Source organism: Lutra lutra, chromosome 5 (assembly GCF_902655055.1).
Source record: "Lutra lutra chromosome 5, mLutLut1.2, whole genome shotgun sequence".
Lineage (NCBI taxonomy): Eukaryota > Metazoa > Chordata > Mammalia > Carnivora > Mustelidae > Lutra > Lutra lutra.
In genome coordinates, this window is record NC_062282.1 from 129,644,450 (window position 1) to 129,660,682 (window position 16,233).

The following is a 16,233-nucleotide window of genomic DNA, read 5'->3' on the forward strand; positions in this document are numbered from 1 at the left end:
CCTTACAACCACATCGACAGGCCTCCAGTATAATAGTATAAGAATAGCAGATTAAACCTGAGAGAGCTACATGACACAGACTATATTTAAAAAGGAGTTTCTAGGGAAACTAAAGACAACAGTGGAGAAAAATAAGGTCATTAGAGGAAAATGAAGCCCAGACACCTACAGCTACAGAAAACATTAAACACAGTATAACTCTTTCCCAAAAAACAAAAACCTCACAAAGCCTATTACTATCTGACTTCCAACAGAAAATTAAAAGACATACTAAAAAGCAAGAAAAACACAGTCTAAAGAGATAAAGCAAGGATTGAGAATCAGATATGGCAGAGAATTTGGAATTACTGGGCAAGGAATTTAAAATAATTAATTATGCTAATGGTTCTAATAGAAAAAGTTGACAACATGCAACAACAGATGAGTAATCCAAGTGGAAAGATGGACACTCTAAGAAAAAAATCAAAAGGAAGTGCTAGAAATAAAAAAACACTGTAACAGAAATAAAGAACGTTCTTGATTGGCTAATCAGTAGACTGGACATGCCCAAGGGAAAGGGAGCTTGAAGGTATATGAATAATAACTTCTCACACTGAAATGCAAAAAGAAAACTGAATGAGAAAAACAGAATGGAGTACTGGAGAACTGTGGGACTAACACAAAAGATGCAGCATACAAGAAATGAGAATACCAGAAGGAGGACAGAGAAAGGGACTAAAATATTATTTCAAGTTTAATGGCTGATCAATTTTTTAATTGAAGGTATACACAAAATCTAGATTCAGGAAGGTCAGAGAACACCAAGAAGGATATATATATATATATATATATATATATATATATATATATATTTACACACACACACATATAATAATATAATTATGTATATGTATATATAATCTATAGGCATACCATATTTAAACTTCAGACAACCAAAGGGGGGGAAAAAAAAACTTGAAAGAGCCAAAGACAAGAGCATCTTACCTACACAGAAACAAAGAATGACATCACCTTTCTCAGAAACGACCACAAATAAGACAAAAGTGGAAACATTTAAAATGTAAAATTATTTACATTTAACATTTAAACATTTATATTGTAAACATTTAAAATGTAAAATTATTCTTTGAAAGTGAAAGAAAATTACTTTCCCAGAAAAATAAAAGTGAGAAAACTTATTTCCAGTAAACCTACCATTGCAAGAAATGTTGAAGTTCTTCAGAGAAAATGAAATTGATATAGTTAGAAACTCAGATTTATAGAAAATAAGTAAGAACATTAGAGAAGGAATACTGAGTCAAATAAAATATTTTGGTTTTGTATTCTTAACTGAGGTAATAAATAACTCTATTTCAAATAATACCAGCAACAATGTACTGAATGATTATATGATGTGAGTAGGTAAAATGAATGAACAGCAATGTTATACCTGAAGGGCAGGAAGAATTGGGAATATTCTATTATAATCTAACTGCATTGTCCTTGAAATGATACAATGTATTTTGAAAATGTATTTAGATTAGTTGTAAATGTGTATTACAAATATGTATAAATGTATACTGCAAATGTATATTACAACTCTAGGGCAACTGATTTAAAAAAAAAAGTAACTGATTCACTAAAAGAGGAGAGTAAATGGAATCATATAAAAATGCTCAATAAACCCGGAGAAAGCAGAAGAGGAAGAAAAAATTTAAGAAGAAGTCAAGAACAAGTTCAACAACTATAAAACAGAAATTTGGTAGATACTAATCCAACTATATCAATAATCGATTGAATGAGAATAGTCTAAATATATCATTTAAAAGAGAGGTTGAGAGAATAATTTTAAAAAACTCAACTCTATGCTGTCTATAAGAAACCTACTTTACATTTACATATAAAGACATAGATTACAATTAAAAAGATGGAGAATGATGTTCCATGCTCTCACTAACCCAAAGATAGCTAGAATAACTGTATTCATTTTAGACAAAAAAGACTTCAGAGCAAGAAAGTTACCAGGGACAAAGAGGGGCATTAAATAATGATAAAGTAGTCAATTCTCCAAGACAATATAATAATCCTTAATGCATCTATACCTGTGAAGAAAGTGTCAAATACTGGAAGAAGGGGAAATAGAGGAATCCACACTAACACAGACAACTGATCTTTGACAAAGGGACAAAGGAAATTAATAGAGAAAACATAATCTTTTCCAGAAATGGTACTAAAACTCCTCGGCATCTGCACTAAAAAAAGAAGAAGAAAAAGAAGAATGTAGAAATGGACATTAAAACTTTCACAAAGTTAACTCACAATGGATCATGGCCCTAAATTAAAAACACAAAATTATAAAATTCCTAGAAGGTGACATAAGAGAAAACCTACCTACTCTGAGAAGGCTATACCTTGTATGATTCCAGCTATCTGGCATTCTCAAAACAGACAAAATTATAGAGGGTAAAAACATTAGTGGAGTCTGCAGCTGTGTGGAGGGGAAGAGTCATGAAACACTGAGATTTTTAGGATGGAGATACAATTTTGTATGATACAATAATGACGAATACATGACGTTACACACTTGTGAAAATCCTTAGAACTGTGGAATGCAAAAAGTGACCCTCCTGTGAAGTATAGAATTTAGTTAATAAAAATTAATTAAAAACAACAAAATTTTGAAAAGTTGTATATTTGAAATTAAGAAAGAAATAACACTCAAATAACTTATGGTCAAAGAAAAAAACACATGAAATCCAAAAAAAAAAAAAAATTGATTGTAGAATAGTAAGAACATTCCAAATAAAAACACATGTGAGGAAACTAAAACCATGTTTATGAGAAAATTTATTTTGGCACATATTTTATGGTTTACAAATTAGAACAAAATAGCCAATTAAACCTAGAGAATCTTAAAGAAAAGAGAAAAATAAAGAATATAGGAGGAAATTGGGGTGCCTGGGTGGCTCAGTGGGTTAAAGCCTCTGCCTTCAGCTCAGGTCATGATCCCAGCTTCTGGGAATAGAGTCCCACATCGGTCTCTCTGCTCAGCAGGGAACCTGCTTCCTTTCCTCTCTCTCTGCCTGTCTCTCTGCCTACTTGTGATCTCTGTCAAATAAATAAATAAAATCTTTAAAAAAAGAGAAGAATATAGGAGAAAATAATAAAATGTAAAATGAACATAACATAGCCTCTACAAAGCCCAAAGATGGTACTTTGAAAAGAAAGAAAATGGGACAGTGCCTCAGACCCCACGCACATTAAAATTAGGTAAAAAAGGCACCTGGATGGCTCAGTTGGCTAACCATCTACCTTTGGCTCAGGTCATGATCCCTGGAGACCCAGAATAAAGTCCCACATTAGGTCCCCGCTCAGAAGGGAGTCTGTTTCTCTCTCTGACCATCCCCCTCTCGTGCTTTCTCTCTCTCTCTCTCTCTCTCAAATAAATAAAAAAAAAATCTTTAAAAATAATAATAGAAAAATAAAATTAGGTGATAAGATGATATGATAAAATTTATGACTATGCATTTGAATATTTAACTTATATGGACAAATTCCTAAAAGCACAAGTTAACAAAATTTTTAAAACAGAGAAATAGAAATTTTGATTGATTTTATATCTGTTGAATACAACTGATTCAGTACTTTCCAAAGGCCAATGGAAAGCCAGATAACTTCACTGTGAATTTACAAAAGGAAGAAACCAGCCGAAACCTTTTGTACTACTGGGCCTCCTGAACTGTGAGGGAATAAGCCACCCAATTTGTGGTAATTTGTTACTCCAGCCCTAGAGAACAAATATAGAACTCCTGAAGTTCTGGCAACATTGTCTTTATTTAGGTTGCAGTAACTTAAATGTTTCCTTTTTGTTTCTCTCTCTCTCTCTCTCTTTCTCTCTTATTCTCCATGTCTCTTCCTCTCTCTGTCCTGCTAAGCATTATATTTCAATGAAAAAGTGCGCAATTAATAATTTACACTATATGTAATTACAGTAATTAATAATGGAATATTATTATTATCATAGTCTCAGAATGGGGAAGGCTTTCCTAAGCAAGAGACAAAATTGGGAAAAATGCAATACAAATAATTGATAATTTTGAAGATATAATATTTTAAAGTTTGCATTTCTCAAAATACCAAGAAGCCCAAAGTCAAACAGTAAGCCAGGAAAACATATCTGCAACATGTTTGCAACACTCATGCACACATGCATACATATACATAACTATAGACCCTTTTAAAAAAATTCAAAGCCTTCATATAAACAAATTGGTAAATCTATGAAAACATGCTCAACACACATATGATTAAGACATGAATATGAAAAGTCTAACAAAAATATTTATACCTATCAGTTTAATGTCTATGTTAACAAGAGCTGGGGATGAATTATTCTCACCAATTTTAGGTTGGAATGTTAGTTTAAACTTTATGCAGGATAACCTGGCAATGTCTTTCAAAATTAAAATAACACACTCTGAGTCAACAATTCTACTTCTATGAATTTAGTCTTTATTCACAACTAAGGACTCAGAATGGAACAATATCCTTTACAACCTTATGAATGTTTGATGTATGCATCCATTATTTTTAAAATTTATATATATATTTTTAAATGTAAAGTTTAAATACTCAAATGAAAGATCCAGATATTACCTTTATTTCATAGTAATAGTTATTTTCCTAACAGTAATAAACATTGTACACTTATAAAAATACACCTAATACTTTTTTTGATAAGGTGATGATTTTAGGGTTGTGTTTCTTGAAGGGATTTACACAATTACAAAGTATTTGACAATAAAATGTATTTCTTCTCAGGGAATATAAGACACACTCAAAAAATTGTAACAGTTAAATATATCTTACAGGTAATGTAAGTTTTTTATAAGCACAAATGAAAAAAAGTCTTAAAACCACATCATGAAAACATACCTACCTATAATTCCCAGAATCAGACACAAATCTGAGAAACAGTTTATATTTTATCTACAAAAAATAATTACTATCAAGTAGTTTTATAAAAATTTACAAATGGATTCAGCTTAACATACATTATAATTTTCCCAATTGAAGCAATTTATCTAAGAATTTGAAACACACTCTAAGCTGTGTAATATATTTAAAATAATTTCCATTAAGGGACTGTTTCTGTTATATTAAATTAATAATGTACAAGGAGTCCCTTAACTCACAATAGTTGCATATTTTCTTTCAAAATTCATTAAGAACTCATTCACATTTTTCCTATGTAAATAATATATTGCTTAAGTTCCAATTTAAAGCATATTTAGCTCAACACAGAGCTATATATTTTTTTAAAGATTTACTTATTTATTTGAGAGAAAGAGTGAGCAGGTGGGGTGAGAGGGAGAGGGAGAGAATCTAAGCAGACTGTGCTGAGCTCAGAGCCCTACGTGGGGCTTGATCTCATGATCCTGAGATCATGACCTAAGCTCAAACTGGGAGTCAGATGCTTAACTGACTGGGCAACCCACGCACCCCTTAACCTTAAAAGAATATTCAATCTTTATTCAATTATAAATCTCTAGGACCTAGTATCAAGCAGCTACACTGGAGGCCACTATAGAAATGCCCCACAATGCCTAGAAGCCTGCCTTTGACCTGGGATCTCAAAAGAATAATTTTCAACCTTGGATTCACATTACACCCATATTTTCTTTCTTCTTTTTCTTTTTTTTTTTTAAGATTTTATTTATTTATTTGACAGACAGAGATCACAAGTAGGCAGAGAGGCAGGCAGAGAGAGATAGGAGGAAGCAGACTTCCCGCTGAGCAGAGAGCCTGATGTGGGGCTCGATTCCAGGACCCTGAGATCATGACCTGAGCCAAAGGCAGAGGCTTAACCCACTAAGCCACCCAGATGCCCCTATATATTTTTTTAAAATCCAATCATCAGCCTTAATTCCGGACGAATTAAATCAGAATCTGTGGAGCAAAAATGAGACATCAGCATTAGAAAAGAGAGATGAATCACTAAATTTTTACACTCCTGAAAGCAATATTACACTATATGTTAACTAACTAGAATTTAAATAAAAATTTGAAAAAAGAAACAAAATAATATCCTTTTTTATTTCAATATGCAATCAACTTGGAGAGTAACAACTCTAAAAGCCATTCCAGGGGCACCTCGATGGCTCAGTCAGTTAAGGATCTGACTTCAGCTCAGGTCATGATCCTAGAGTCCTGGGATCTAGTCCCAAACCCACATAGGTCTCCCACCTCAGCAGGGAGTCTGCTTCTCCCTCTCCGTCTGCCCTTCCCTTGCTCGTGCTCTCTCTCTCTTTCAAATAAATAAAATCTTACCAAAAAAAAAAAAAAAAAAAACGCATTCCTGTTTCACCAAACCCCTCTTTGCTTGCAGAAACTACTGCTTTTCTGAAGCTTAGTGCCATTTTTTTCACCACATGATTTTCATACAGAGACACTCTGGTGTGATGATACAGTATATATTTGTAGGCACAGGTCATTGTTTATTTGAAGTAAATTTTCCTGTAGGTCAATAGCTACACTCCTTTACCTCTCTCGATTGCCCATGTCTGATCCTTCTTTGTTCTCCACAGTTAAAGCCACACTGAACATCATATTTTGCTAAGGATCTGATTTAAAAAGATTTAGGGGGAAAAAAGTCTTTATTGGCTCTCTCCAACCATAATTTGGAGTATAAATGTGTCAGTGTTAATTCACTCAGGTTGGGGTAGCTGCTACCACTCTGAAGCACAGGACTTTCACTTAGACACTTTGGATTTAGCCTGTATGTATGGAAAAAGGAGTAAAGGAATAAGGGAGGGAACAAGGAGAAAAAAAGAAAAAATAAACAAAGAGAGAGAAAAAGAGAAAGAAGGTGAAGGAAAATCTTAGGGGTTTACTGAATGGGAAACTAATAATAAGAGGAAGAACTTTAAAAATTGTGCTTATGAAAAAACAAATTGTAGTTGTCAGTAGTAATCATTCTAGAAAAATATTATCTTGTCTATAAGCTCTTTCCTACAATTTAGACTTTTCCTTCAATCAAGCCAATATTAGTGTAACTATCAGACAAGGTTTATGCTCATTTCCTCCTAGAAATGAAGAGGAATCTGTGGAACAACTGTCTCATGATGGTATTATTAGGATCATCTTTACAAAATACAAATATAGGCACATGGAGAGGGGAAATCAAACTCCAGGTTACACATACAGTAAATTAACTTTATTTTTGCTTGCAGATGATAAAGAAACTGAATTCAACTTGCAACATGTCAGCTTATTGGCTCCCATACACAAACGTCAAAGATATGGCTATATACCAGTTAAAGTGTAAGTACAGATTTTCATCAATAATGTGTTATTGCAATAGGGAAAAGAGCCTACCATGAACTGAGCTGAGCTTCAGTCTATACAGAGGTGACTGAGGGCCCTAAAGGGAGAATGCAGGAGTAGGGAGCAGGGTGAGTAAGGCTTAAAAGAGTCAGGGAAGTGGAAAATTATAAAAAGCAAATGAGGGATTGATCCACCTGTCTGCATTTGTTAACTAACATTTCTGGAAAGTAGGCTCCTATCCTCCCACAGACACTGGGAGATGGGGCTGCTATGTTTGGGTGTTGGCTGGAACAAACAGTAAATCCATTGGGCAGCCTTGTGTTTTCTCAGGCAGGCATTTCAACTGATCCTAGGGTCATCTTAGGGATGTAGGCTTGATGTATTAGTAACTGTTCATGTTTGCTCCAGTCTTTATAAAAAAAAGTTGAGGCCTAGTCAAGAAAGGGCTCAGAGGAACCTGGCTAGTGTTTGGTCTGAAGAGACTCTTTTTCACAAATTAGAGAAAGAAGTATCACATGGCTGAATCCAGCAGCTCAAATGACTTCATCAATATTTATTTTTCTCTGCCTCACAGCTCTATTTCCTTCTGTTTTGGCTTCTCTCCTTAGCAAAATGACTGCTCTTTGTGATTCCCTGAGCTTGAAGCTTTTCTGGTCACTTCAGTAATTCCAATGCAGAAGAATGTTTGCCTTTCTCCTAATCACTCAAGCAAAAGTTCCAAGAGTTTGACACTCCATGAATCATGTTACCCTCTCTGAGCCAAAATACTCTGAGGGATGAATGTGATGTCGTTGTTGACTGGATCTGTGTCACATGACTAATCCTGGACTAATCCTAGACTCAGAATCGTAATCACTCTACCTAAATTACGTGGGCTCAAAGTAGATGGAGAGCTGATCACCAAGAAAATATGTTCTGTTTTCAAGTAAAAGGGGAATAGATGCCTGTCAGTTAACAGAAAATAGCCACCAAACTAAAAAAGTATCCTTTATTATTTTTCTTACTCTTACTTATACCGTTCAATAAACACAGATTGTTGTCAGCAAGACTATATAAGGCACTGGTCAGAAGCAGAGAAAGATGTTGTTTTATATGAGAATGCACTAATTGTTCCAAAGAATTATAATTAGGCTATCCATAGCTTATAAATATCATACTTCGTGTTTTTTAAGAACATGAATATAACAAATTTTTTCCTATGTAGTGTTCTGTAGTTCCATGATTCATATTGCTTTTCATTCTTAAACTTAGATTTGAATGGGTATTAGTCTGTAATCCTAATTAATTGTTTTTCTATACTTGAAAAGAAATATTTATAAATGACTAGGAAATCAAAATCCACATGACATCTGTTGTTCACAGCCGGAACATTACTCATTCACTTTTATTGTTCAAAATCATTTACATTTGACGTAAGGACAATTAACTACACACATCATGAAAGATAATCACATAATTAAATATTCTTCACAGCACCAGAACACTTTAAAAATATTACTGTAGGAAGTTGGTTCACATTGGGAAGGCAATTTTAACAAAGTAGTAGAAAGAGTGACTAATTTTTTTTCCCCAGGTGTGAAAAGAAGCTTCAAATTAGAAGGAAAATAACAATGTTTCCTTAGTTAGACCACCAGTATTTCTTTTTAAATCTTATCTCCTATTTTTCTTTAAAGAAATGTTTTTTTGTTTGTGTGTGTGTGTGTGTGTGTGTGTGTGTTTTTCTAACTCTTTAATTTCAGTATAGTTAACATTTAGTGTGATATTAGTTTCTGGTGTATAATATAGTAATTAAACAATTCTATATATTACTCAGGGCACCTCATGACAAGTATAACCTTAAATCTATCACCGTTTTCACCTATGACCCCACCATCTCCTCTCTGCTAATCATCAGTTTGTTCTCTACAGTTAAGAGTCTTCCCAGGTGCCTGGGTGGCTCAGTGGGTTAAAGCCTCTGCCTTTGGCTCAGGTCATGATCTGAGGGTCCTGGAATCAAGTCCCACATCGGGCTCTCTGCTTGGCAGGGAGCCTGCTTCCTCCTCTCTCTCTGCCTGCCTCTCTGCCTACTTGTGATTTCTCTCTGTCAAATAAAAAAATAAAATCTAAAAAAAAAAAAAAAGTCTTCCCTCTGTAGTTGTCTTTTTTTCTTTGTTCACTTTTTTGTTTCTTGAATTCTACATATGAGTGAAGTCATAAGGTATTTGTCTTTCTCTGACTGACTTACTTCACTTAGTATTATATTCTCTAACTCTATCCATATTCTTGTAAATGGCAAGATTTCATTATTTCTTATGGCTGAATATATTCCATTGTATATGTTGTATATACAACATGTTCTTTACTCATTCATCTATCAATGGGCTGCTTCCATAATCTGAGTATTATAAATAATGTTGTTATAACATACTATATATAAGTAATGTTGCACATATCCTTTTAATTTAGTGTTTTTGTACTCTTTAGGTAAATACCCAGCAGTTGTAATTACAGGATCCTAGGGTAGTTCTATTTTTAATGGTTTGAGGAACCTCCATACTATTTTCCAGAGTGGCTGCACCAATTTGCATTCCCACCAATAACACAAGAGGTTTCCCCTTTGTCCACATCCTCACCAACACCTGTTGTTTCTTTTGTTGTTTATTTTAGTCATTCTGACAGGGGTGAGGTGATACCTCATTGTAGTTTTGATTTAATTTTCCTGATGATGAGTGACATTGTACATCTTTTCATGTGTCTGTTGGCCATTCAGATGTCTTCTTTGGGGAAATGTCTATTCAAGTCTTCTGCCGATTTTTAATTGGATTATTTGTTTCAGGGGTGTTAAGTTATATCGATTCTGTATAATATTTCAGATACTAACATTTCATCAGATATGTCACTTGCAAATATCTTCTCCCATTCAGTAGATTGCCTTTGAGTTTTGTTATTTATTTTGCTGTACAGAAGCTTTTTATTTTGATGTAGTCCCAATAGTTTATTTTTTGCTTTTATTTCCCTTGTCTCAGGAGACATATCTAGAAAAAAGTTGCTACAGTTGATATCAGAAAGCATTACCTGTGCTCTCTTCTAGGATTTTTATGGTTTCAAGTATCAGCTTAGGTCTTTAACTCATTTTGAGTTTATTTTTGTTTATGGTGAAAGAAAGTTGTCCAGTTTCATTCTTATGTGTGTAGCTGTCCAGTTTTCCCAAAATCATTTTTGAAAAAAAAAATGTCTTTTTTCCATTGCATATTCTTGCCTCTTTTGTTGAAGATTAATTGGCCATATAAACATGGATTTGTTTCTGGGTTTTCTATCCTGTTCCATTAACTAATATGTCCATTTTTGTGTCAGCACCATACTCTTGATTACTACAACTTTGTAGTATAATTTGAAATCTGGAATTCTGATACCTCTAGTTTCATTTTTCTTTTTCAAGATTATTTTGACTATTTGGGGTCTTTTGAAGTTCCATACAAATTTTAGGATTGTTTATTCCACTTCTGTGAAAAATGCTGTTGGTGTTTTGATAAAGATTATATTAAATGTGTAGATTGTTTTGGGTTGTATAGACATTTTAACAATACTTGTTCTTCCAGTCCATGAGTGTGGAATACTTTTCCATTTGTTTGTGTTGTCTTCTATTTGTTTTATCAGTGTTTTATAGATTTCAGAGTATGGGTCTTTCAACTCCTTGGTTTAGTTTATGCCCAGGTATTTTATAATTTTTGGTGCAATTGTAAATGGGATTGCTTTCTTAATTTATCTTTCTGTTGCTTCATTATAAGTGTATAGAAATACAATGGAATATTGTACATTGATTTTGTATCCTGTGAGCTTACTGAATGCATTTATCAGTTCTAGTCCCTTTTCCACAAAGTCTTTAGGGTTTTCTATATGGAATAGTATCATAGTATCTGTAAGTAGTGAATGTTTTATTTCTTCCTTGCCAATTTGGATGCCTTTTATTCCTTGTGTTGTCCGACTGCTGTGGTTAGGACTTCCAGTACTATGTTGAATAAAAGTGGTGAGAGCAAACATCCTTGTCTTTTTTTTTTTTAATTTTATTTACTTATTTGACAGAGGGAGAGAGATCACAAGTAGGAAGAGAGGCAGGCAGAGAGAGGAGGGGAAGTAGGCTCCCTGCTGAGCAAAGAGCCCAATGCAGAGCTCGATCCCAGGACCCTGAGATTATGACCCCAGCCGAAGGCAGAGGCCTAACCCACTGAGCCACCCAGGCGCCCCAAACATCCTTGTCTTATTCCTGATCTTAGGGCAAAAGCTCTATTTTTCATCACTGAATATGATGTTAATTGTGGGTTTTCATTGTCCATACTGACAACATGACTCTTAATACCAGCACTGCCAAATTTAAAGATTTTATTTATTTATTTGACAGAGAGAGATCACAAGCAGGCAGAGAGGCAGGCAGAGAGGCAGGCAGAGAGAGAGGGGGAAGCAGGCTCCCTGCTGAGCAGAAAGCCTGACATGGGGCTCGATCCCAGGACCCTGGGATCATGACCTGAGCCGAAAGCAGAGGCTTTAACCCGCTGAGCCACCCAGGAGCCCCAGCACTGCCAAATTTAAACTATATTCCCCGTGACCTTCAGAGGGAAAGGAAAAAGGCTCAGTGAGTTTCATTCAAGATCTCTAATGATATTTAGGAACTACAATTAAGTCATTGCTTCTGTCTTCTCTCATTCCTTATTCTTTCCTAATAGTGCTTATTTACAATATCTTAATCATATACCATGTTATTTTTCTTTGGCTCTCTCTTAATTTGTAGAGTGTTAAACAAAATGCCATATAGCAGTATAAGTCTAAGAAGTCTCAAATATAGTTTTCTAAAATTATTAACATCACTAAAAATTTACTTCCCAGGGAAAAACCTTATTTTTAATCTCATCTTTCCAAACATTTTATAAAACAAAACACAACAAAAATATTTTTAAAAAGATGCAAAAATGGAATAAAAGAGTAATCTAAATTATTTTATCTATCATTAGTAAAAAATATTTACTGGCTCTCTCTCAAAATATCAATAATAATAGTAACAGATTTTAAGTGATTATAGCAGAATAAATAAATTTAGTTATTTAAAAAATCCTGGTTTTATATTTTTTTCTGGTTTTATATTATTAATACAATATATCATGACTCCAATCTTTCTAGTTTTATGTATTAATTATAATAATGATCATAAGTAAAGATATAATAAAATTTATATAGATCAAAACAGAGTGAATTAATCATGGGTTTTGCTCACTAAAATATTTACAGATATTTTCAAATCCACCCACAAAGAATGCATAGAATTACTTTTCGTTTTGTTTTGTGTTCTTATCTTTAATTGCCAAGGAAATTTCTAATGTTCTTGAGAACATTAAATTGCCCCTAAAACTTTAAAAACGGCTGCTTAAACAATATTAGTTATATAGATTCATAACTGTTGAAACTCTTACTTTGGGATATTAAAGAGCTTATATATGAATTTTGAATTTTTGAAATCCTAAAGACAATGGAATTTTTACATGAGAAACAAATTATTTATGAAGTTTTGGAGCAACAAAATTCTCATTTTTGTTGGTGGGACTGCAAAATAGCATATCCACTTTGACAGTCAGTTTGGCAGTTTCTCACAAAACTGACACACTCTTATCTTATTATCCACCAATGGCACTACTTGGTGCTTGCCCAAAGGAAATCAAACTATGTCCACACAAAAACTATAAAGGAGTGCTTATAGTAGATTTTTCATAATTGTTAAAGTTTGGAAGCTACCAAGATGTACATGAATAGGTAAACTGGTATATTTAAAATGGAATATTATTATAATGATAAAAATAAATGAGATATCAATTAATAGCAAGATATCAAGGAACTTTAAATGCATGCTGCTAAGTGAAAATAACCAATTTCTAAAGGCTATGTACTGCATGATTCCATCTATAAGATATTCTCAAAAAGGCAGAACTATAAAGATGGTAAAAAGATTAGTGGTTGCCTGAGGTTTGGTGTGAGGTAGTAAGAATAAATAAGTAGAACTTAGGGGATAGTTTTTAAAGATTTACTTTTTTTTTTTTTTTAGATTAGTTTTAGATCCACAACAAAATTGAGAGTAAGGTACAGAGATTTATTATATACCACCTGTCTCCACACATATATCCCCTCTTCCATTATCAACAGCATTCACAAGAAAAATACATTTTTTACCAAAGATGAACCTACATTGACACGTCATAATTACCTGAAGTCCACAGTTGACTTAAGGGTTCTGTATAAGTATAGTGCATCCCATGAATTTGAAAATGTGTAATGACATTTATCCATCATTGTAATATCATACGGAATATGATCTTCTTCTTCTTCTTCTTCTTCTTCTTCTTCTTCTTCTTCTTCTTCTTTCTTTTTCTTCTTTTTCAGAGTATTTTTCACTGCCCTAAAAATTCTCTGTACTCTGCCCAGGCCTGTTGCTTTCTGTTTCAAAAATTTCTTCGGTAGACACAGACCTATTCAAATCTTCTATTTCTTCTTGTGTGAGTTTGACAGATTGGATCTTCTACAGTTATCAAATTTGTGGACATAGAGTTGTCATAATATGCTTTTTCTTATTCTTTTAAATTCCTCGAGGTCTGTAGTGATGTTCCCTCTTTCATTTCTGATATTAGTAATTTGTGTCCTTTCTTTTTTTACTTAGTGTGACTAGAGGCTTATCAATTTTATTAATCTTTGCAATGAACTAGCTTCTGTTGATTTTCTTTATTGATTTTCCATTTTTAATGTCTTGGTTTCTGCTCTAATTGTATTACTTCTCTTCTTCTATACTTTGGATTTAATTTGTTCTTCTTTTTAGACTTTCCTAAGATGGAAACTTAATTGATTGATTTTTAGATCTTTCTCCTTTTCTAACATATACATTTGAAGCTATACATTTCCCTTTATGTATTGTTTTCATTTTGGTAGATTGTGTTTTCATTTTCATTTAGTTCAAACTATTGTTAAATTTCTCTTGAGATTTCTTTTTTACTCCAGGTATTATTTAGATATCCATGTATTATGGGATTTTCCAGTTATCTTTCTGTTACTGATTTCTAGTTCAATTCTATCAATCCAAGAGTAGACACTGAATGATTTCTATTCTTCTAAATACATTAAAATGTGGTTTATCTTAATGAGTGTTTCATGTTACTTGTGAAAAATGTGAATTCTGCTATTAATCAATGAAGTAGTCTATATATGCCAATGACACCCAGTTCATTCATGGTGTTGTTCAGTTCAACTTTGTCCTTACTGATTTTCCACAGATATTTTTTTTGGGGGGGGCAGTCAAACTATGCAGTACAATACTGTAATGATGAATACATGTTGTACATTTATCAAAAATTATGGAATATACACCATGAAGAGTAAACCCAAATGTAAATTATAGGCTTTAGTTAGTAATATGTCAATTCTTGGTCACCAAAGGTAATTAATGTACCACACTAGCACAAAATATTAATAGGAAGGGAATTGTGTGAAGGTGTATATGGGAACTCTCATAATTTTCTTTGAATTTGTCTGTAACCCTACGACAGCACCCAAAAAAAGTCTACAAATTTTTAAAAGTAAAATTAAGAAATATATAAAAAAGAAAAAAGTACATAGTGGATTCATATCCCATTATGGATTAATATTCCATTAAATCTTTTCCTTTTGGAAATTATTAAAGATCTAGATGTGAATTTATAATTTGTAGAAGTACATAGATGATGGAATTTTTATATGTAAAAAACATGTTAGATGTATTTCCAAGGCTCTGGTTCTAAATTCTTTTGCTTTAGCATCAGTTTCTTTTGAAAAATGATTGCTTTCTTGTTATTTTTAAAACTGACCTTAAAATGATTAAAATTTTTTATTTTTAAAATATTTCATATTATCCATTTACTAATATATACATTCTACCATAGAAAACATTGATAATTTTTTTACACTTCTCTTTGGATAGAAGGAAAATAAGTCACCTAACCATAAGGCTGATGTTTTTTACTTTACCAAATATATCTCAGTTTTCTTGAGATAGTCTCAATTTGAGCCTGTTGTCTCAACATCCTGTCCAGTAAATGCCATCTTTTATTTTCAAATTTGTTTCATTTGACAATATATTATATGGTCACCATCAATAAGAATAAGAATGATACAGGTGAGATAATATCATCCTCGGTTATCATTAAGAAATTATTGTCAATGGCTCTAGCTTGTGCTTTCCTCATGGCACCATGGTAGGATTTTTGTCATAAATAAGTTTTACCAGATCTTATTAGAAATGCTGAGAGAAAGTTTGATTTTAACAAAGAGTATTCTTAATTCACATGTTGTTTGCCAGCAATCCTTATACCTCTTTCCACCTAATATATGGCTTCTCATCTAGTTTCTTATTTTCTTGAAAGGGTTTTATGTGGGTTCAACCTTGAGACTCAGAAATCTTACAAATAATAATTTGTTATGCTGTGAAATCACTGAGTTCTGAATATTTACATGTATATATGTAATAACAGTAGGAATAATTGTATGTATTTTCTTGACTAATTTCCCATTATAATGTTGAGGAATTACTGAGCATTGACATACTAATCTAATTCTCTGTAACAATGCTATAGCCCCAAATTTCTGGGTCACTATGTGAACCACAGTTTTGCTAAGATAATGGAACTTCTGTTTTTAGATGAGTTTTAGATAAGGATCAATAAGCATGTAGGCAATTTAATGCAACTATTTGGCTATAAACTGCCTCAGTAGACATATGTTTCTTTAATGCGTTCACTTTAATGTGGTAAAAGTAATCCTATTTACATTCATATGTATTAGTTGCTGTTTTTATTTCGCAACAAATTTTAAGGATTGGGAATACTTTTATTTTGCCCTGGCTTTCTTCCATTCTCTAAACTTGTATCTATTTATTCATAAACA